The 20125-nt window shown below is 39.6% G+C and overlaps 1 protein-coding gene across 1 annotated transcript in view; it reads left to right on the top strand.

The window, feature by feature from the left end:
- THSD7B (thrombospondin type 1 domain containing 7B) overlaps nt 1-20125 on the top strand; it is a 370445-nt gene that overhangs the window by 17981 nt on the left and 332339 nt on the right. The gene's annotated exons all lie outside the window — the stretch shown is intronic.

Raw genomic sequence — 20125 nt, 5'->3', positions numbered from 1 at the left:
CTTAAAATAGAATAAAGGAAGACAGAAGCCCTTCTGCTACTAGCTCTCTTTCTCAGAGAAAAATCCGGGAGTAAGCAAGTGCCTGATAGATGAGGGAGAGCTTTCTGTCCTCATTCCCCTTTTAACACTTACTTCACTCTCCTTACTGGAGTGTTACTGGTTGCAGCAAGCCAGTTAGAGTTGCAGCAGTGATTCTATTAACAATTTATATTTCCGAGGCTTTTCAACTCATCTGTAAATACTTGCTAGCAGATAAAGCAGATACAGTTTGGCACACAAGGCCTTACTCAAGGCACAAAGTTCAGAACGATTTTTTTATGCAATTGTTCTAAATCTCTGTATTTCATGACTGCACAACAAAAATACAAGTTTTGCTGATCTAATACAGCAGTTTCTACATCTATGAATCTGAGTGACAAGTTCAGACATAAAATCCAATCTAATCCTTTGGGTCTGCCAGAAATACCTTATTATCCCTACCAATCAATTGGTAACATCTTGGGAAATGCTAGTGTTTTGATAATTAAAAGTTAGCATGCATACTGAAACCTTTTTGGTAAGTATAGCAAAGGCAGAAGGCTTAAAGTACCCCTTAAAATATCCAGCCCAGAATTCTTCATTTAGAAATTCATCTAAATAGCTGAATCTGGGTCATCATTAGATAGTGTTGCCCAATGTGTCTTTAAAATTTCCTCCTACATTATTTTTACTTTCTTATTCATATTATTGCCCTCCTACAATTGCCTTTAAGTTTCTCAAAAATGTTAAATGTATTTTCAACATACTTTGCTATCAGTAATTTGACACAAAGGACACAATGCTTAGATCTCATGAAACACCTCTGACTTCATCACATTTCGTTATATAACATTTTGTGGTAAGAGAAAAATGATAAAAATGTCTCAGTCCAAAAAGTAGTTTGAATAAGTTTCAGATTTGTGTATGTTAAGCTGCCCTTATACAGCTTTGATTTGTGTGACCAGCACTTACTCAGCAGTTCAGTATAACTCTTATTGACCTTGGCAGCTGTCACATCGCTTGCTGGATTTTATGTCGCTGGAGGTGTCAATGTTCAGGGGGAAAGATGTGCAGAATATGTGTGGTTTTATTTGCAGGCGGGAATGAGGTAGAACCAAAACTGCATTTCCAACAGCATTATTTCACAGATGACAGTCACAGGAGACCTGTGCCCAACTTTAACCTTTTAATAGTACGCATAAATTAAGGCTATGAGAGAATACTGAGCTGCCAATTATAAATGCTGTAGTTCTAGGGTCTTTGATTAGCATATTCTTCCCTACCTGCCCCATGACAAAAATGAAAACCAAAGGCTTGATGGAACATTTTCTGAGAGCAGAAACTCATAGACTGATTCTGCATTTAAAAAATATTTTAACAGTTGGACAGATCTTATCTCTGAATAAATATAATGTGCGAAGCAGATAACTAAGGCTTCCATTAACTACTAAATACCCAGTCAGAAGGTGGAGTAGAACCTAGACTAACATTCCAGTTTCCTTTCTTCCCTAAACAAATACCTGATGCTTTTTTCTTGGCCTACAACCCCTCGTGCAGAATGCAAAGAACTAACTCTGAGATTGACCGTCCCCAAGGCAGTCAAGTTCATCCTGAATCCTTATCTGCATAATGGTTCTGCAACAAACAGGTGTGGCTTAACAGTATTTGTAGTACAAACTATAATGCTTTCCAAATGTTGTGGATGTCCTCTTGAGCGTGTCCCAGGGTGAGGTGGAATTTCAAGTTTGAATGCTATTGTACCTCAAGGCTTTCTTTGTGAAAATGTTTCTAGGTGGTATGTAAGATCCTCAGTGTCCACAGCCTGCTCTGAATTTTGTGTGCTGAAAAAGCTTACTCCTCCCCAGACAGAGCTCTGTGGGTTGTGTCCCCTTCTGATGCCTGGAGCTGTGCACTGGGGGCACAGGGTAACCTGACTCTGAGTTGATTCTTAACCCAGCCTTGCAAGAGATTGCATGAGCAAGACCATTTATGCTCATAACAAGGCTTCATGGAACAAATTTAAGAATGGTCATCCCCATGGCTTGGGGAAAAAAAAAAATCCACTGTGAATCATTATCTCCATTTTTCTGGCATTTTTATCTGGAAGGTGTATCATATACTTCCTGTCTACTATTAGACCACTTCATTTGAAGATGAGGCTTTGTGTCAGAGTGCTTAGTTTATAAGTGAATCTTAGTAAATGAATAAACTACTTGAGCTGTGAGTCACTATTTAGCTGAAACCTTGTGCTTATCCTGTCTTTCTCTGGCTTCAGTTATGGGAGTGAGGATGAGCTGCCGGAGTAATCGAGTACGGAGTATCAAAGGGTTAAACTCCTTCACAAAACTCTGCAGTATTGCAACCTCTGTTCCTTGCTCTGCTGACTTTTTTTTCTCTTTTTTTGCTGACATATTTTTCATTCTGTTGATCAATCTGACCTGCCAGTTCATGTAACCCACTACTGGGCATGAAATATGCCTGAGCAATGGCTTGTGGAAGTTGCCCATGGAAATGCCCTCAGCGTTTGCTGCTGGAGCATCGTGCCAGCTCCTGCAGTAACTCTTGGTGACAGATGTCACCATTTTGGAATGGTCAAAGCCATCTGTGACACTTTTGTTTTGACCTTGTATTGATTAGCCCTTTGTTTTTTTAAGGTTCTAGCAAATACCAATGCTAATCCAGATAAACCAAGTCACAGTTGAAGGTCAGCATTATCTAGATGCGAGCATCCAGCCATTTCCCAATGGGAGATGAAAAGATACCAGAAAGATTTCTTATGATTTTAGCATACTTTTACAAGGGACTTATTTATTGACATCATTCTATAAATTCTGATTTTGATCACTGCAGTTAATTGTTCATGATTTCCCAAAAGATGTAAAAAAGGAACAATTCATTTAAATTAAATGTGGATAAATTAAAAAATTTAAAAGCTGCAGACCAGTTTCAGTCTGTGTTACACCAGGCCATTTTTCTTGGATCCAGTTTTAGTTAGTCTTTTAAGCAAGTATAGAATAAAAATCAAAATAGCATGAAGACACTGAAGTTGACACTGTAAGAAGCCATGTACGGGTAGGTACATGTGGGCCACTGATTTCTACTAGATGCATAAAGCTTAATAGTTCCACCCTGCAGTATATTTGTGGCATTTTTAATGGCAGATATTAACCTAGTTTTAGTGGCTATGCTGTGAGAAGATTTTAAACCCTGTCCCTGCAAACCCGAACATTTCTGTCTGTCATATAAAGGTGAGACAACTGGAGATGGATATGGGGTTTTTGCACTATTTCGTTGGAACTAAATTTTCATTGGCCATTGGCAGAAAAGTCTCTTTAATTACAGCCTGGTCTTTTACTTTCTGGAGAGTTGGAAGTCAGAGTTAATGAGTGTGTACTGAGATGAGAAAAATTGGTGCCCTTTTTTTTGAAAAACGCTACCCTTTCTCCTTAATGTTACTGGGTGGCTATTAGGAGAAACTTACCAGAGCTACAGAAATGAAGAGCAACACAGCTGTTCTCTTCCTTGCCCTTATCTGGACATGAAATTTTCAGTCTAATCCCAGTTTTAGGTTGTTTTGTTTTGTTTTGTTTTGTTTTGTTTTGTTTTGTTTTTTTTAAATCAGAAAGAAAAGTATTAAATCGCATTCCCTAAGAACAAAATATACAAGTTTATAAAACTTTTAGGACATAGAGCTGGTTGAACTCACAGACTTTGGTTGTCTAGTTTTAGTTACCATGTTTAAACATTATAGCTTGGGACAGTTTTCTGCCCTTCTACTATACAAACAGTGGCACCTCTACCCTCTCTGAACTCCTATATGGATTTCTTTGATATTCAAGGACATGAAAAACAGAGTGAGAAATACTTTAAACCTTACAAGATTTGCCGTGGCTTGTTCTAAGACAAGAGCTTTTCCATTTAATATCGTACATTGCTTTATGTTGAAGGTGTACACCAGACACTCAATCAGCAACGTCCACTACAGCTGCTGAGTCAACAAAGTATAGAAGCAGAGGGCGGCTGTGTCATACTAAATAGTTTTCTTTGCAGATCCTTTCCTTCCTGAGTCTCTTTGTACCCCTGATTGTATCGATTTTATTGGCTCTGCTAATTTAGCAGTCCTTTGGGCTGATCATAATTATAACACAAAGCACAGCTCGAGTAAACAGGTCCATTGCAGACCCAACATTTTTGGCTGTTCAATGGCAAATAAACGTACTTTTGGCAAGTAGTGCTTCTTTAATGCCTTTCACTGGTTGCTACAAACCCTGGAGAGCTACTGCAGTAGTATGCAGAAAAGAGGAGTTATTCTCTATTAAGTTCAGCTCCATATATTTTTGCATGTAGCTCTAAAATTATTGGAAGACTGAGTTCTTTTGAAGCAGATGGACATTGACAGGATTCAAGATAATTTTTATTGTGCCTACCTAACTACAATCTTTTTATTGCTACTAATGAGGTAAATATTTATGCTTGATTTTTTTTCGACAGCTATCCTGGAGTAGCTGTGTCATACAGTTGGCAGAGTATATTTTAAATTAAGATGTTTGTTTTAAAGTTCAGTGGTAAAATATAACTGCGGTGCAGAAAGTTGCATATATTATAGACAGTAATTGGAAATAATTATAAAATTCTGTGCTAGAAAATTGTGATGAAAGAACACTTAGATGAATGACAAATGAGCTGTTCAAAGTTCAGGTGATGTCAAAGGTAAGGCTGTGTGGGCAAGGTTAATTCTCTTCCTTTGTGCACATGCACTGCAAGTATTAATGATCTCCCCCTTGCACCTTGAAAGTTTTCTGCTGCAATCTGTGGGCAAACCCCATGCTCCTTATTTTACACTTACCCTTGAAGGAATAAACCCCAATATCATTAATTGCACCTGGGGTTACAGTGTGCTCTGGTGCAGGCACACAGTTTCTGTTCATACCCCAACATGACAACAGAAGCTGGACAATAACCAAAAGCCCTTATATTCACCCTTGCATATTCCTGTCCCAGTCGCTCTTTCCTTAATTTAGCTGGAAGGTAGAATAAATAATTCTGCTTTGCAAATAAATGTTGTGACTTCAAGGGATTTGTGTTTTCCCTTTCTGGCCTGACATTGCAGCCCCCTGCCCCGGAGCAGTTTGCCCAGGGTAAAGCCCTTGCTCCTGGGCAGCTGATCTGCGGCCGCCCAGGTGAGGGTGATGGCCACCAGCTGCTGATTGCTCTGGCAGGTGGCTCAAGTTCTGACGACAAAACCCACCTTGGGGCCAGAAATTCAAGCTTTTAGCATTCCTGATGAAGTCCACGGGGACTTTACAGAATTAGACAAAATTCTCTCCTCAGTTACTTTTTAAATTCATTTTAAAATAACATGCAGTCAGTTCTGAAGTAGGACAGGTACTTGAATGCAAGTATTGAAAAGGAATTTAGTGTTCCAAGATACGTCTAGGATGCAGTGAGGAGGAGTGATCAGTGTTGGGAAACAACCGATGTTATCCATTTTAGCAGCATATTTTTCTGTCAGTTTTATCCATGCAGCTCTTTGGATAAAATAGATTTAGTGGGAGTTCTGGGCATACTGTGATTCATCTGGCTAGAGCGCTTAGACATGTCTCAACAATTTGTTTTTACTTTAAACAGTGTTTAAACTCAGTCTTTCAAGTAGGTACAGACATTATTTGTATATTATTTAATCCTATGCAAAAATTTCTTGCAGTTTATTTCTAGCTATGATACCAAAATCAGTTTGCTCCCAGAACATCAAGTACCATTTGATCTAATATGGCTTTATTAGATGAAGATTATACTGTAAGGTAGGTCTGCTGTGGTGGAAAGCTTTTCTATCCTGTAGACAAATATTTAGTATCTGAACTCACTTGTAAAGCTCACTTTGCAAGAGAGATGCTTCAGAGGAAAACGTTATCACCCCCAATGTGACTTTGCATGCAAGTAAAGTGCTGAAGTGAAAACTCTCTCTAAGAAAATGAATAGAAATAAATTATCAAAATTTCTAATGTTTTCTCTTGGATGTGATCATAAGAAAAGCTTCAAGCTGGAAAAGTGCATTTCTGGCCAATCCTGCTTTTGTTCTAGTGGGATGTGACTGTTGAGTTTTTGCCACTGCTGAAGCCTGCAATTAGGTCAGAGTGATTTTCAGTCTCCTTGGCCTTCACTTGATTTGTGGACTGTCATGGTACAGTCTGAAATGTAACAAACTGATTAAATATAAGGAATTTTTGGGCCACAGGATGCTCTATATTTTCCAGTTAACCTTTAACTAAGTACGAATCAACTTTTGAGATGATAGACCTTGATTAATTATTAGCTCTCACTGATCACTATAGTTATAGGAAGTCTGAGGTATAATTCAATTTTTTTTTTTTTTTTGGCTGATGAGCCTCTCTTTGTGAGCTAATGCTTTGCAGAAGAAGAATCTGTGTAATTGTGACATATATAGGAGCAAAAAGAAGTTTTTCAAGAATGTCCTACTGTGGCATTATCTCCTCCTCTCTCTTCCACTGTGGAAGGCAGCAGCTGAATTTGCACTCTGTCAGAGAGCTGAGAAGTCAGGCTCTTTCATATGACCCGTGACCATTCCCAGAACTGTCTGAAGGGCAGAAGGTGATTTTTTTTTTTTTTTTTTCTCCTTTCACCTGGATGACAGGATGTAGACAGCTTAGTACAGATTTAGTTTTTTAGTGGAGAGTTTCCCAGGCAGTAAGGCACACTGTCTGTTTTTAGCCCTACCTTCTGCTTGCATTCCTACATGTTTCAAATGAGCAATGCATGACTAAGTTAGGAGTAGCAGAGAAGCTACTTGATATAAATGAGGTTTCCTCTCCTTTCTATCCTGCCTGGAAAGATCTAAATGCAAAGGATCATCTTTGTTTTTATGGGACAAGATGTGCCTGGTTGTTCTGCAGGATTATTTATGAAGTGAATGCCAACAGGAGAATTAGCTCTCTGAGGATCAGTGCTCAGGTCTGAGCTACTACCTTTGGCACAGTAATAATATCACTGTCAAAAAGTGGAGGTTTTTTTTCCCTTCAACCTACAAATTTCTAATAGCGTATATTTTCTATTACTTTTTGTATGCATATAGCTCAACCAGTGCACTATGCAATCTTCTTCAGCATTAGGTCCTTAAATGCTTGGCAATTCACCTTTAAACTCTGGAGAAAGTGCATGCATCAAAACATTTTTGTAGAGGGAAGGAAGGTTTCTGAATATTACAGCTGTGCTGAATCTGTAGTAGCTATTACTCATTGCAGGGAAGTCCTCGGGTGCTGCTGAATACAGCTCAAGGAAAAGTTCTCAGAATTATTGGTATTCAGACCAATAAGTGTCTGGCATTTACTACTTGAGAGGATGTTCACTCTTCACTTTTCAGGTATGCTGAAACTAAATACCTTGTGCAACCACGTCTCACAGAGCAGATAATTGAGTCAAGTTAACTTCAAAGGCATCACTCACATAAGGAAATGGGATTTAGTGCAAGGTTTATAAATATGCTTTCATTAGACCATTAATTGTGTCATCTTTTTGGCACAGAAGCTGAAATTGCCTGTTCCTATAAGTATACATTATTTCACAGTTTCATTTTAACAATTGTTTTGCCTCAAACTGAGGTTGTTTGACATATGCAATGCTGGTGATGTAGAAATAAGGCCAATCTAAGAAGACATGGATTGTTCATGCTAGTTAATTGCCAGATGTCTTCTGCTTCCTTATTGCAAAGAAATATTTTTTAGAAGTATTAAAACTGTGCGTTTGTACTGGCTAACGGATTTACTGGATGCCAAATGAATATTAGATCTATTTCCTATGAAATTAAGAAGAATGAATCTGAGTATACAATGAGACTGAGCAGCAGTGCTTATTTTTAGATTATACTTTTAAAGCTAAACACTATCTTTAAGTCCAAGAGGAAGGTGTCATTTCTTTCATTACATTTTTACACTTGATTTCTTTTGGCAGGTTAAGACAGCAACTTTACATGAAATGGATGATTGGTTGGGAGATTGTGAATCCTGGTTTCCAGGTTATTTCATTTCTAATAAATCATTTATAGAAAAAGCGGTCTTCTGAAGTTGTCTCATTAGTCTTCATTTTTTCCATCTTTCCTTGATTTGCTTTTAAAAGGACTCTGTGTTAAATAACCACCATCTTTCTATTCAAATTCACGGGTGCAACTAACCCCTCAAAATTAGTGAATGAACGCTCTTTGATCACTGCTGCGCTTAAGAATTTAGCTTTTGCTATGAATGTAACACTGAAATCCTTGTTTCTAAGCCTAGAGATGGGTTCCTGCCCCATATTAAGGTCCCTTCCTGCCTCCCTAGGTACCCAGGGAGTTCATGTGCAGAGGTTCTGGCCTGTGTACTAGCTGCCGCAGCCAGTCCTACAGTGATCCCAGGCTGTGAAATGTTCTCTGATGCTTGTCAGATCTGGAAATAATTTACTGTGCTGGGGGTCAAAATGCCTTCTCTCTGCCACCGTGGTTGTAAGCACAAATGAAACTTTAAAACTACCTTTGTTCTGCTTTGCTCACTAAAGGCAGTGGACTTCCAGCTACCTCAGGACCTAACCCAGTGGGCTTGTCATTTATATACCCATGTAGGGTTTTTTTTTTTCATTCTTTTTGCTGCTAGGAATCAAATATTTAATCATTTACAAGGATTCTTTTCAGATTTCTAGATGGGTGAGAAGACATCAATTAAATTATAGGCACTTGCTGGCAATCATATGGACTTGATCTGCCTGCTAAGAGGAGCATGAATGAATTTAGAGTAACATTTAACGACCCAGGAAAAAAATTCTTTTTTGGCCCGCTGCAAATGAGACTCTGCTAGTGTCTGGGGATTAAATTAAACTGAATAGCTTGTGAGTTCCTCTTCCCATTCCCTTTCCCCTCACTGTGTTTTCTCTTGAGAATGACAGAATGAAATTCGCATGTGAGCCTCAGATTTTCTCTAAAACTTCAATCCCTTTCATTCAGGCTGCCCTTTTTAGGAGTTATGGAAGCACTGAGTTTCTTCTGATTAATTTGGGCTCATGTAATTCTAGAATTAAAACGAAAAAGAAAAAAGGTTTGAATTCATTAGACGCTCTTGTATTATATCCAGAAATAACATAAAGTGGAAAAGAAAAGAAGTTGGTGGCTTGTGATTTATCTATTTCAAAGTGCCGTCTTACTCCCTTGCCATGGCAAAGCAAGTCAGACTCCCAGCAATCCATAGCTGGTTACAGGCTCTCAAAGGTGACCAACAGGAGACACAGAATAGGGGAGGCTTCTCTCAAGCTTCTCTGGCAATTGGGAGTGTTTGAAGGTATAAAAACAAGTTTGGAGCTTCCTGCTAGTGCTGGCAACTCGAAGTGTTGGGAAAAGTAGTTATCAAGGAACAACCGCTTTTTTAAAAACTGAATCAATACCTCAAAACATACAAAGGATTTCTGAAGATCAGACATAGGTCTAAGGGAGTCATGGAGGCACGCAGTCATCTATTTGCAGAAGATGCTTGACCTAGTAAAGCAAGCCATTACTTCTCCACAGCAGCTGGCAATGATCCACCATGTCAGTCTTCCGTTGGTGACTTTTATGAGCAATTATTTTATTCCAGATACGAAATTCCTCATCAGTTGCTACTGTGATTTAATTATATAGTAAAGTTTCTCTTGTTCATGTTTGAGTGAACAGTAGTATTGACCCTGTTGTTCTCTCTCTATTGACAGAAGAAACTTTTTACAGCTTTGGTTTGAGCATAAAAGGCAGGTTTTAAGTGTTCCTTCCTCTTTGAAAATGCTGGGGTCAGATCCACAGCTGATTTATCCACCCAGGGACATGATATTAGAGCTATGCTATGCCCTTCCATGTCCTGGAAGTGCATGGGGATTTAAGTGCATTTATGTACCTTGTGTAAAGCAGACTGGCACCAGTAGTATCGGTTAACCTCTTCAGCTGCTTTGCCCAATGCATGCAGCTATACTTTGATCTGGTGGGTCTTTGTTCAGAAATGGACTTAACTTAGTGTTGCAAATGGCATTTAGCTACAGAACAGCAGATTACCAATCAATGAGGTATATTACCTCATCTACTCATTAAAGGTAAATGCAGAAGTACAGCACAAAAGGCCAGTAAAGGTATCTTTCCCACGTCTTTATGTCCAGTTAAAATCTTTCTATATTGAATCTTGTATTAAATGTTGTTTAAATCATCAGTTAGTGGTGTAAATTTTCCTAGTAAGGAGTTTTAGAAGGTTGTGGAGAGACTGCAGAAAGTGACTGTTTTGCCCTTCAGAGTGGTGAAGGAAAGCTTGTGCTGCATAAATGGGAGAGGGAATTAAGCCATTTCCCAGAGCTGATCATGAAGAAATGAAGTTGCTTGTGTATGGTATGGCTTACCAGCCCATTTTGCGCAATAAAACCTTAACTTTGGTAGAAGCTTCCTCCAAGACAAGCCAGTGAAGTCCTTACACAGAGTGTTTCAGTTATCAGTTACAGCTAAGAGTTACATGAAACTAGTGTATTAGGAGTCTTCTGCAACTCCCTCTTATTTGGCCCAGTACTTTTATAAAAAGCAGCAACAGTTGCTACCTTGAGGAATGGTGATCTGCGGTGACAGCAGACATAGTCCAAGAAATGGATGACTCTGAATACACCACAGTCTGTTATGGAAGTTTTTTGTTTTGATTTGTTTTGTTTTGTTTTTTTTTTCAGGTGGGAGAGTGGTCCAAAGAAGTAGTGGGAGAAAAATCTCCATCAGTTTGCATCTCTGAAAGAAGTATAAATCTTTTTTACCTGGGGTGGTATCTGCTTGTATTTTCTCTTTCTTAACACAACATCAGAGATGGCTTACTGCATCAGACCAGTGGTCTGTCCAGTGTTCTGTCTTTGCTGGTGGCAATGGAGATGCTATTTAGGGAGAGCATGAGGGCCCTGCCCCCCTATATGCCCATTCCTCTCCTAATCCCCCAGAATCATTGAATTAGGAATGTTAGAGCACAATTTTTAACTGAAAGTACATTATTCTAAAATAAAATATGACTTTAATTAATATTGCATTAATTTTTGCAATGCCATCCATTTCCCCCTGATTAAATATGAGAATTCACAGGAGAATTGTAAATATTAAGGTTTTGGGATGACCTACACAAAAATGACAACTTTTTGTCTCTTAATATTCAAAATTAGTGATTACTCACAGTCACTTGATTTAAGTATATCTTTATATTAACTGTTGTCGAGGGCTTTGTATTCTGAAAGCTATCATACTGTAGGTGATACGTTAGGTGAAAGCTATCACCTATAAGATAGGTGGAAGATACGACTTCTGTTGACTCTCAAGATGATGTTGCAGAGCTGACAGACCTAGCCTAAACTAGAAGAAACCCAAGTTGTAGGTAGTTTTATGTTATTTTTAGTTGTCACAGATTCAACTAGTGAATTAACATTAGTTGTCATTGGCTCACTGATGAATTCATGTACTTTTAAATTATTTTTGAATGTGTGCCTACAGGCTCTAACAGGCTTCTTGAAGTAATATAAAGGAATAAATCAGCAATAGGTATCCACAAAACTATTACACCAGGGAGCGTAAATGGTTTAGTAAGGAAGCACTTATTTAATATTAAATAATTGTCTTGAGCTTCTTACACCTTCTGTGCAAACAACTTTTTAGCTGCTGTTAAAAGTGCTTACTTTAATGTGTGGTAGACAAGGCACAAGTATCTGTGGGAAAGCTGAGGGGTGTGTAGAGGAAAGATTGTGAGCTCTGTGAGTTAAAAATGAAGTTTGGGATAGGAAACTAATAGAGATGTTTTAATCCTGGTTGCTGCTAGGGTTTCGTTGGTTGGTTGTTTTTTTTTTTTGGTGTTTTTTTTTGTATTTTTTTTTTATCTGAGTGGTTGGGAGGAAAATGACATGATGACAGTTAATTATAACTAATCCTGCAGTGCTTCAACACAGACTAATATAAAGTTCAGGGAGTCCCACCAGCAGTTAGTTATGTCCTTAGGAGGCAATGAGACTTTGCCTAAAATAGTTATATTGTTTCTTGGCATCTGAAAAAACTACCACGTTGCTTTGTAAATACATCTGATGTGGTGCTGAAAACCAAGGCTTTAGTGAAAGAAGGGATATTTCAGCATATGCATGTAGGTCCTAGGACTACCAAATGTCTTTTAAAAATATATATATATTTTTTTAAAAAATAACAAACAGAAATGTCACTCAAAAATGAAACTTCGCAGTTAGTAAGACCACGGTTCCAAGTAAACTGTTTCAGCTTCTCTTACATGCATCCAGAGTGGAAAATAAATCACTGCAGAGCAGAGAAAGAAATAACTAGATGAGGATTTCAGAGGGAGGAAAACATTTTTAAAGTTAGTAACCATTGCCTTAATCAGTTAGTAATATTAAGGCACGCTACAGAACACAAATGTTGCCTTTAGAAAGGTTTGGGTCTGTTACTCCCCATCCTGCTGCTGCTCCCGGGTGTGTTGCACAGAACAGCTTTGTGAATTATTAAAGTGGGAGTCCGTGTCAATGACTTGCTTCACAGATCACCTGATTTGTGAAATGACACCAAGCTGGAGCCTTGGCAGGATAAACATGGTGAAGAAAAGAGAAGCAGATACACTGAACTAATTCCTAAATTAGTTAGGAGGCTGCAAATACAAGTGCATGTGTTGTTATACGTTTCTCTGGCAGGACAGCCTGGGTAGGAAAGGGATGTGCATAGGAAGCAAGCCTTCAGGAGAAATGAACCTAAACACCTGGGGTGAGTGGGAGCATCAGACAAATTCACTATCACCCTTAAATACAGAAGAAGAAAAAAGTAGGGGATGATTTAAATATGTTTAAATCTTCTTTTTAAAAAAATGCACAAAAATAGTTTCAAACTTGTTTTGTGGCTGTCCTTGAACTTTAGTTTAGCTCTTTTCTACCTATATCTCACTTACGTAGATATGAATGATGTTTGAATTGAATCCTTACTATTGGAAACTGGTTAAATTTAATGTTACTTTATATTCAAAAATGCAGAAAAGTGCAATTTTAGAAAGTTATGAAAAGCTTGGTAAGGTGATGGAAAACTGTTTATAATGCATTTATTGTGTCTGTGTGTATAGACAGATAGGACATACACTCAGGCATTCCTAAATGATTTGCAAAGGTACACAAGATGCATACAAATCCTGAAGAGTGCTGTGATGTTTAGGCACTGAACAGGGAGCCCCTGGTGAAGGAAAGAGACCTCTGGAATGAAGGGAAAGCTCCTACCTGAGCTGATCATCCTTCTTGTCTTTGGTTCTTTAGGCAAAAAGTGATGATTGCTTCTTAGTGCAAGAGAAATCAGAGAACTCTCCTGAAAAACATGGCTGAATATTAAGCTGTTGACTGAATTTCTGTTTATTCTTTCACCCTATCTCTGTTCTGGAATTTTATTTTTTTTCTGTCTTAAAAACAGCAGCCATCTATAGTGTGAACACTTTCCTAGTTCATATTGACAGGGAACTTAATAACAGTTCATTTAAATAATAAATTGTAGCAAGGAATTTTGTAGTATTATTAAGGCAGATTTTTTTCTATGTTAGAAATACTTATATGTACCGACTTTGTAAAATATTAGCAAGATAAAGACAGCCAAATCCCGTACAGTATGGTAGTCACTGCAAGCTGTTCATTACGGGTGTGGCTGGGTCAAACCAGATTTCTGCAGACAGCTGTCTACCTGAAAAAACTTCTTACCACCACCGAGATGTTTGGAGGTACCCTCAGTCTCTTGCATGGATGCTCAGAAGTATGCGACAGGATTCAACCTCATTGAGGCAAAGCCCTTCTTGGGAATCTCCTATGATGGTGTGTATCTGCAAAGCCCCAAGGCATGACTAAGGATGATAGGCAATAACTAAGCAGCATGTTAAAAATAGCAAGTCAATTTAACATCAGCATCAGAATGACATTATTGATTGTGTTGAGCAAATCCCTTACCTTGTATTCAACACTTAATTAAAGCAGTGCCTAACAGAAGCATTAAAAAGAGCAAAAAAACTCAAAGCAAAACTAAAGTTATAAGAAAATATCTCGAATTTTAGTTTTCTGTTCCAGTATTTGATAGATTTCAAATCTATTAATTAGTCACTAGCATGAGCCTTCTTTATCTCTTATTATCACTTCTGCTACTAAATAAGCAGTGTCTCAGGACACAAAAACCTTTGCACTTGACAGGTTCTGCAGCTGCTAATTATTGCCAGTTACCATTTGCAGGGAAGCCCTTCTCTGAGTAGATACTTGCTGCTCTTTCTGTAAAGCAAGACTCCAATCAGGAAAGGTTAATAGCTTGTGAAGTGCCTCCACTGAAGCTTTTCTTGCCCTGCCATGGCTGGTGAATAGGTGGCAGATGCATTGCTTCATGCTGCACCCTACTCATGTTTTTCTTTACCCTGCACGCCATGGTACTTAAAAAGGAGTTTCTCTTGCACACCAATAAAACTATCGTGTTTCCTTGAACATTAACAAGGGTATCACATTTTTAAACTCCAGGGGTTCTAGCCAAGAAGATAATTGGTCTTTTGCAGTAGTTCTGCTCTGTGCTATAATCTGTAGTGATTATTTATTTGATAAATATCCCTCCTTCAACCCATCATTGGCAACAAAAGGTCTGATCCTGCATTCTCAGAATTAACACTCAAGAGGATCTTGAAATTTGAACAGGACAAATGATTCCAGGGCTGATGACAATGAAAAAAGCCCTTGGAAAGATCAAGTCCATAGGAGGCAGGTAGTGTTTTCTGATCTTCACATACTAGTGCAGATATAGTCGCCTCATCAGATGTGCAGACAGAGGATGTGTCCCAAAAGGATCTAGAGTGCAAATAGTTAACGCTCTCTTTTGTGGAAGGAATGTAGGACATAGGTTCTTAGAGTCCAAATGATACTATAATTATTTTATAACAACCAGTGATCTACACAAATCCACTCTTTCCGACTGCATCTGGAGTGCGAATAATGTGAATGTTCAAATGCTCTTCTCCCTTTTGTAGAAGTTAACTTGCACTTGGAAAGATTTTCAATGTGTAAAACATTAAGGAACAGCTCTGGCCACGCGGCTGTTGTTTGTCACGGTGCTTGTTAGGTACCGAAAGCAGATCCCAGCCCTCCTGGAACCCTTGGGTTGCTGACGTGTCTGCAAAGGAAGCTGGCCAAGACCAGTCTGCCATGGAGGAAATTTTCTCCTTTCATGCGCATTATCAGAAAAACTCTTTGATTGCTCTAGTTTGTTGTTGTTGTTGTTTGTTTTGTCCACCCTCCCCGGGTAATATGCAACATCTGTAATCCCCTGTGGTACGGTACACAGTGGGGAGTGGGATGAGGGAGAGCGAGTCCCCAGAAGGTGACTAGGGAGCCACAGGGTGATACAATGGGGTTAAATCTGCACCGATATTTACGTCTGGTTTGCGACTTACACCCTCTGCTACCTGTGCCTTGAACTGTGGTGTATAACAGTCACATAAAGAGGAGTCGTGTGTCCCTTAGGAAACAGTTGCCACCACTCGTGGGACACAAAGAGCAGAACTTGGGCAGAGAAGAACAGGCAGGGACCGATGGCTTGTGGAGAAGAGGGGCTGGTGTCCTGCTCAACCTCTGCACATCCAGCCAGCGCTGCGCCGCAGGGAGGGCTGGCTTCAAATCCTGGTTCAGCAGTTATTTCGGGTTCGGGCGGGGATGCACACTGGGATTTGGGGTATTGTACCCACTAGTGGGTGGTGGGTTTGGAATCAACATTTAGACTGGCTGTAACTATTCACAAGGGTATGCTCTAACTAGAATGTTAATAAAGATAAATATCCAGCCTGTATGCATTCCTTCTGCTACTAAAGAAGTCATCACCTAAGGATATGTTCACAACAGGACTGCCATCAATTATGCTGGTGTCTTGATAACTCCATAATTAAAAATAAATTATATTTGGTCCTTAATAGGACTAGTATTAAACTGAATGCCTGTTTACTCTCTGTTAAATCTGCCACAAAGAAATGACACCATGAGAAGTGTGAATGAAGGATATCCTTTTCCCCCTCCCTGTTTCTAATTACACATGATGGCACTTGCAGTGTCCCTTGTGAATGCACAAAATTGGTGCAGCAGGGGAAATGCAAGCTTCTGTATGCTGCAGGCTGTTCATTAGCATCGATTTCTGAGGCACTGCCCCTAAGGATGAGAGGATAATTTCTTTTTTCAGGATCTCATGGTCCCAGTTTATAACAGACTATTAAAAATAACTTCTAAACCTTGATGTAAGTTCTGGAACAATGAGAGATTCAAGAAACGCCTTGCAACCCACCCCTCCATGGAGCATTAAAGCCCAACTAACCACACCTACTTTGTGCCTGTCCTGGATGTACCACTTATCTAAAGCCGTGTGTCTTTCTGCTGCAAATCCATTGTGGCAGGCATTCATTATCTGCTTGGCTTTCTGCTGCTCTTCTGTGTTGCCATTGACTTCAATCTGAAAGCTGATACTACTTGAAAATGCCATACTTCATACATGGAAAAAGCTGCCATTTATTTGCAGTTATAATATCCTGGTAAAGATGACATAGTTCAGCTTTTTCCTTTTTCCCTCTTTTTTTTTTTTTTTCTTCTTTCTCCTGAGTTGTACCAGCTTTTGTGGTATGGTGTAAAAACATCACTGCCACTATGCTTATAAAGTCTTCACTAAAACATAAAATAGAAATCCGATTAATTCATCTAACTGGCTTTGATCTGGTTTATACAGTCCCTTTTATTAACTTTGGACACAGGAATAAACACTGAGTACTGGTGAAAAGCATTCAGATTTCCTGAAAGCTCAACATTAATTATTATTGCAAAAATTGCACCCAAAATTGCATACTTTCCTTGATTTGATTTTTTGGTATCTTCCTCTTTTTAAGAAATGGCCATCTAAAGAAAGAATAAAATTTAAGCCCAACTAACTTAAGTGACAGATCACAGTATGTGCATATTAATGGTGAAGAGTAAGAGAACAAATCCTAGGTGAGCCCTAATTTCAGTAGGTCTTCATCTGCATTACTCTTGTAACTACTTTTAGACAACATGAAAATTGATATTATGAAAGACTTCCTAACCAATGCAGAATATATCGATAGCGACATTCTGTAACAGAGTTTGCTCACTTGCCATTAACGCTGTAGCAGGAGGCTTGTATCTCATACTGTTTTGCTCTGAATTTTTGCTCCCTAAGAAACAGACAGTAAACTTGGCGATGTGTTTTTATGCAAGCTTTCCTCTTTGTTTTTAAGCCTGGAATTCCATGTTTTGAAACTGTTCTCTGTTGCTTTATAAGCTTTATTCCAGACGCTGTGCAGGCAGGTTGATTCACATCCCCAAGGTACTGAGTACAGAAAAAGACGGCTTCTTTGCTCATCTTGCTGAAGATAGACCTGCCTCCAGTCTGTGGCTTTTTGCCCAGCTCTGCTGGAACTGGCTGTTGTATCACAAGGCCTGCCAAAATTTTGCACAATAACAAGCTCCAATCTACATAACACCTGGCCTGTACAAACCAGGTCATTATGAACTTGATCCAAGCTGTCATTCAAGTGGCTTTGTTATTCCCTTCTTAGGCTGAGCCAGTCATCCATAAGCAAGAACTGGCTTGACATTTCCAGTACTCAGAGTACCTGGGTACCAGTTTTCTTTCTTTGAGCCCCACAAAACAGGTGAGATCCATGTAATAAGAGGATCACAAATAGCAGAAACAAGAAGAAACAAGTGAACTGGGCTAAAAAACATCCCAACAGGTTACTCGGAGTTCCAAGCTCCTTCATGCTCTACATTTGTGCTTTTATTTTCCTGTTGCTGCTTCCAGGTCTTTTACTTCAGCTTTTCTACTCAAATTGAGAAAAGCAGGTTTATTTCATCTATTTCCTACCCGTTTACTCCATATTTATTTCCTGCACATCTTTTAGGTATATATAGTCTTCCATAAAGATTTTGAGGAAAGCTAAAGTCTCGAGGAACAGAATCAGAGCCAAACTGTGTGCACTGAAGGGTGCTGGCACTCAGCTGGCTGCTGGACAGTGAGGACTTTTCTCGCCCTCTTGTGCTGGCTCCTTTTTTAATCAGTGCTGCTCTTGGGGCTGTAGGGGGGGAGTTCAGGCTCCCATACCCAGATGCTAGATTAACTGCATTAATGCAAGCTCTACATTGGGAGATTAAGCTAAGAATTGCAGTGGTGCAGTTTCACAGATGCTTCAACTCCAGATTAACTGTGAGGTGCAAAATGCAGCTATTCCTGGTAGACAGCAACACAAGGGCTGTAGGAAGGCAAATAGAGTGTAACTGCCTGTAGTCCAGGGCCAGTCAGGAAAAAGCAGAAGTGTCACTTGTGAAAAACTGACATTTCAAGAGGTGCTATCTATTCTTTATCAGACAAAAATGAGACCTTTTAAAACTTTTCAATGGAAAAAAGAAGCAGGCGGCAGAGAAGCGAAGGGCATTTGGGGTAAGGTTCTCTGACCTAGGAAACATCCAAGAAAAAAACCTTTTAAAAACAGATCACCTTTGAGGAAGTGTTTCCACTTTGACACATACAACTTTTTTCACAAAACTTGGTTTGGAACATTCCTGACCAGCTGGACTGCAATCTCTGGTGGACTTTCCTCCCCCAGTAAACTTCCAGGAAAATGCCTGATAATTCATGAGGGCAATGGGCAGGACTGAACCTGGAGGCAGGAAACTCGGGTTTCAATCCCTGATCCGGATTTCATGCCTTATGATAAGTATCATCACATCTCTCTGCCTGCATTTCTACTCTGCTGTCTCTTGCCTTTGTAAGATACAAGCTCTCTGAGGCGGGAACACTTGTTTATTATACAGAACCTAACACAACGAAGTTCTCGTTTCATTTGGAGCCTATAGATGCTGTGAACAATTAGGATTTACCTGTATTTAATATTTCTGTGAATTAAAAATAAAATGAGGAATGTAAGTGACACATCTATGTCCATTAAAACATTCTACACATTCTTCTTGTTAAATGGAAAATATTTGGTGAACTGATTTTTGGAGCCTGAATAGGTTATCCCCAGGGTAGTGTTAGCCCAAAGGTCATGTATTAGTCTTAAAGGGCCTGATTGTCATTCGTTTATACCAGCTCCATGTCAGTGGAATTATTCCTCATTCTCAGTAGTCATAATTAGTTTCACACTCCACATAGTTTGAGAACGAACATTCTTTAACAACGCAGAAATAAAAACTCTGTGAAAAGCTGGAATAAATATTGTAGTAATTTCATTGTGCATACAGTCACCTAGTACTTGCTAAATTGGATATGTGCATTAATTTTTTCTATATAACACCTAAACTTAGTGACCAGGTATATAAAAAAAATGTAGGTTGCATTGAATAATGCCTAGTTGAATTTTTAAACAGTGCAGATAAACTGAACTGAGATCGTTCACTTCATGTATTTAAAAAGTGTTGGATGCAGTATTCAGCCTGCCTGCTCTCCCTACAATCAATAAATATTCCCTCTTTAATCGAGGACTTCAGCCAGTTTGGTAATCTCTTGCACTAATTAAATTCCTGAGAATATGATTTAGATGACTTTGAAAGTCAATGGAACTAACGTTCCTCGTGCAAAGCTTTTAGAGACTGTATTAGTGATTGTCTGGGGGGTTGTTAGGGAAGCACTGGAAATACCCTCAGCACCGCATGGCAGACAGGATGATAAGATTGGTGAAAAACAGAGTTGGGAGTTTGGTGCAGGCTAAATTGAAATGAAGAAATTCCTGACTCGGTTTGTTGAGCGGCTGCGTATTTAGCAAGATATGTGGAAAAGTGGGTCTCTCTTTGTCTTAAAAGTCGAAGGAGCAACTTCCCGGAGCTTTCTGAACCTCCACGAGGTCTGCAGCAGCCTCCGCCTCTCGGGCCTGGCCCGCCCGGGAGCCAGCGGCTGTGGGGGTGAGGCCGGACCGACCCTCCCCCAGGGCTCCGGGGGGGCCCCCCCGCCGGGCCGGCCCTGCTCCCGCTCACCGGGCGGCGAGCCGGGGCCTCCCCGTCCCGCCGTTCCCCTCGGAGCCTCCCCCTCCGGCCGCCGCCCGTCACGGCGGCCGCC

The sequence above is a fragment of the Tyto alba genome, unplaced genomic scaffold (assembly GCF_018691265.1).
Source record: "Tyto alba isolate M040663 unplaced genomic scaffold, T.alba_DEE_v4.0 Super-Scaffold_7, whole genome shotgun sequence".
NCBI lineage: Eukaryota > Metazoa > Chordata > Aves > Strigiformes > Tytonidae > Tyto > Tyto alba.
This window is presented reverse-complemented; position numbering and strand designations above follow the sequence as displayed.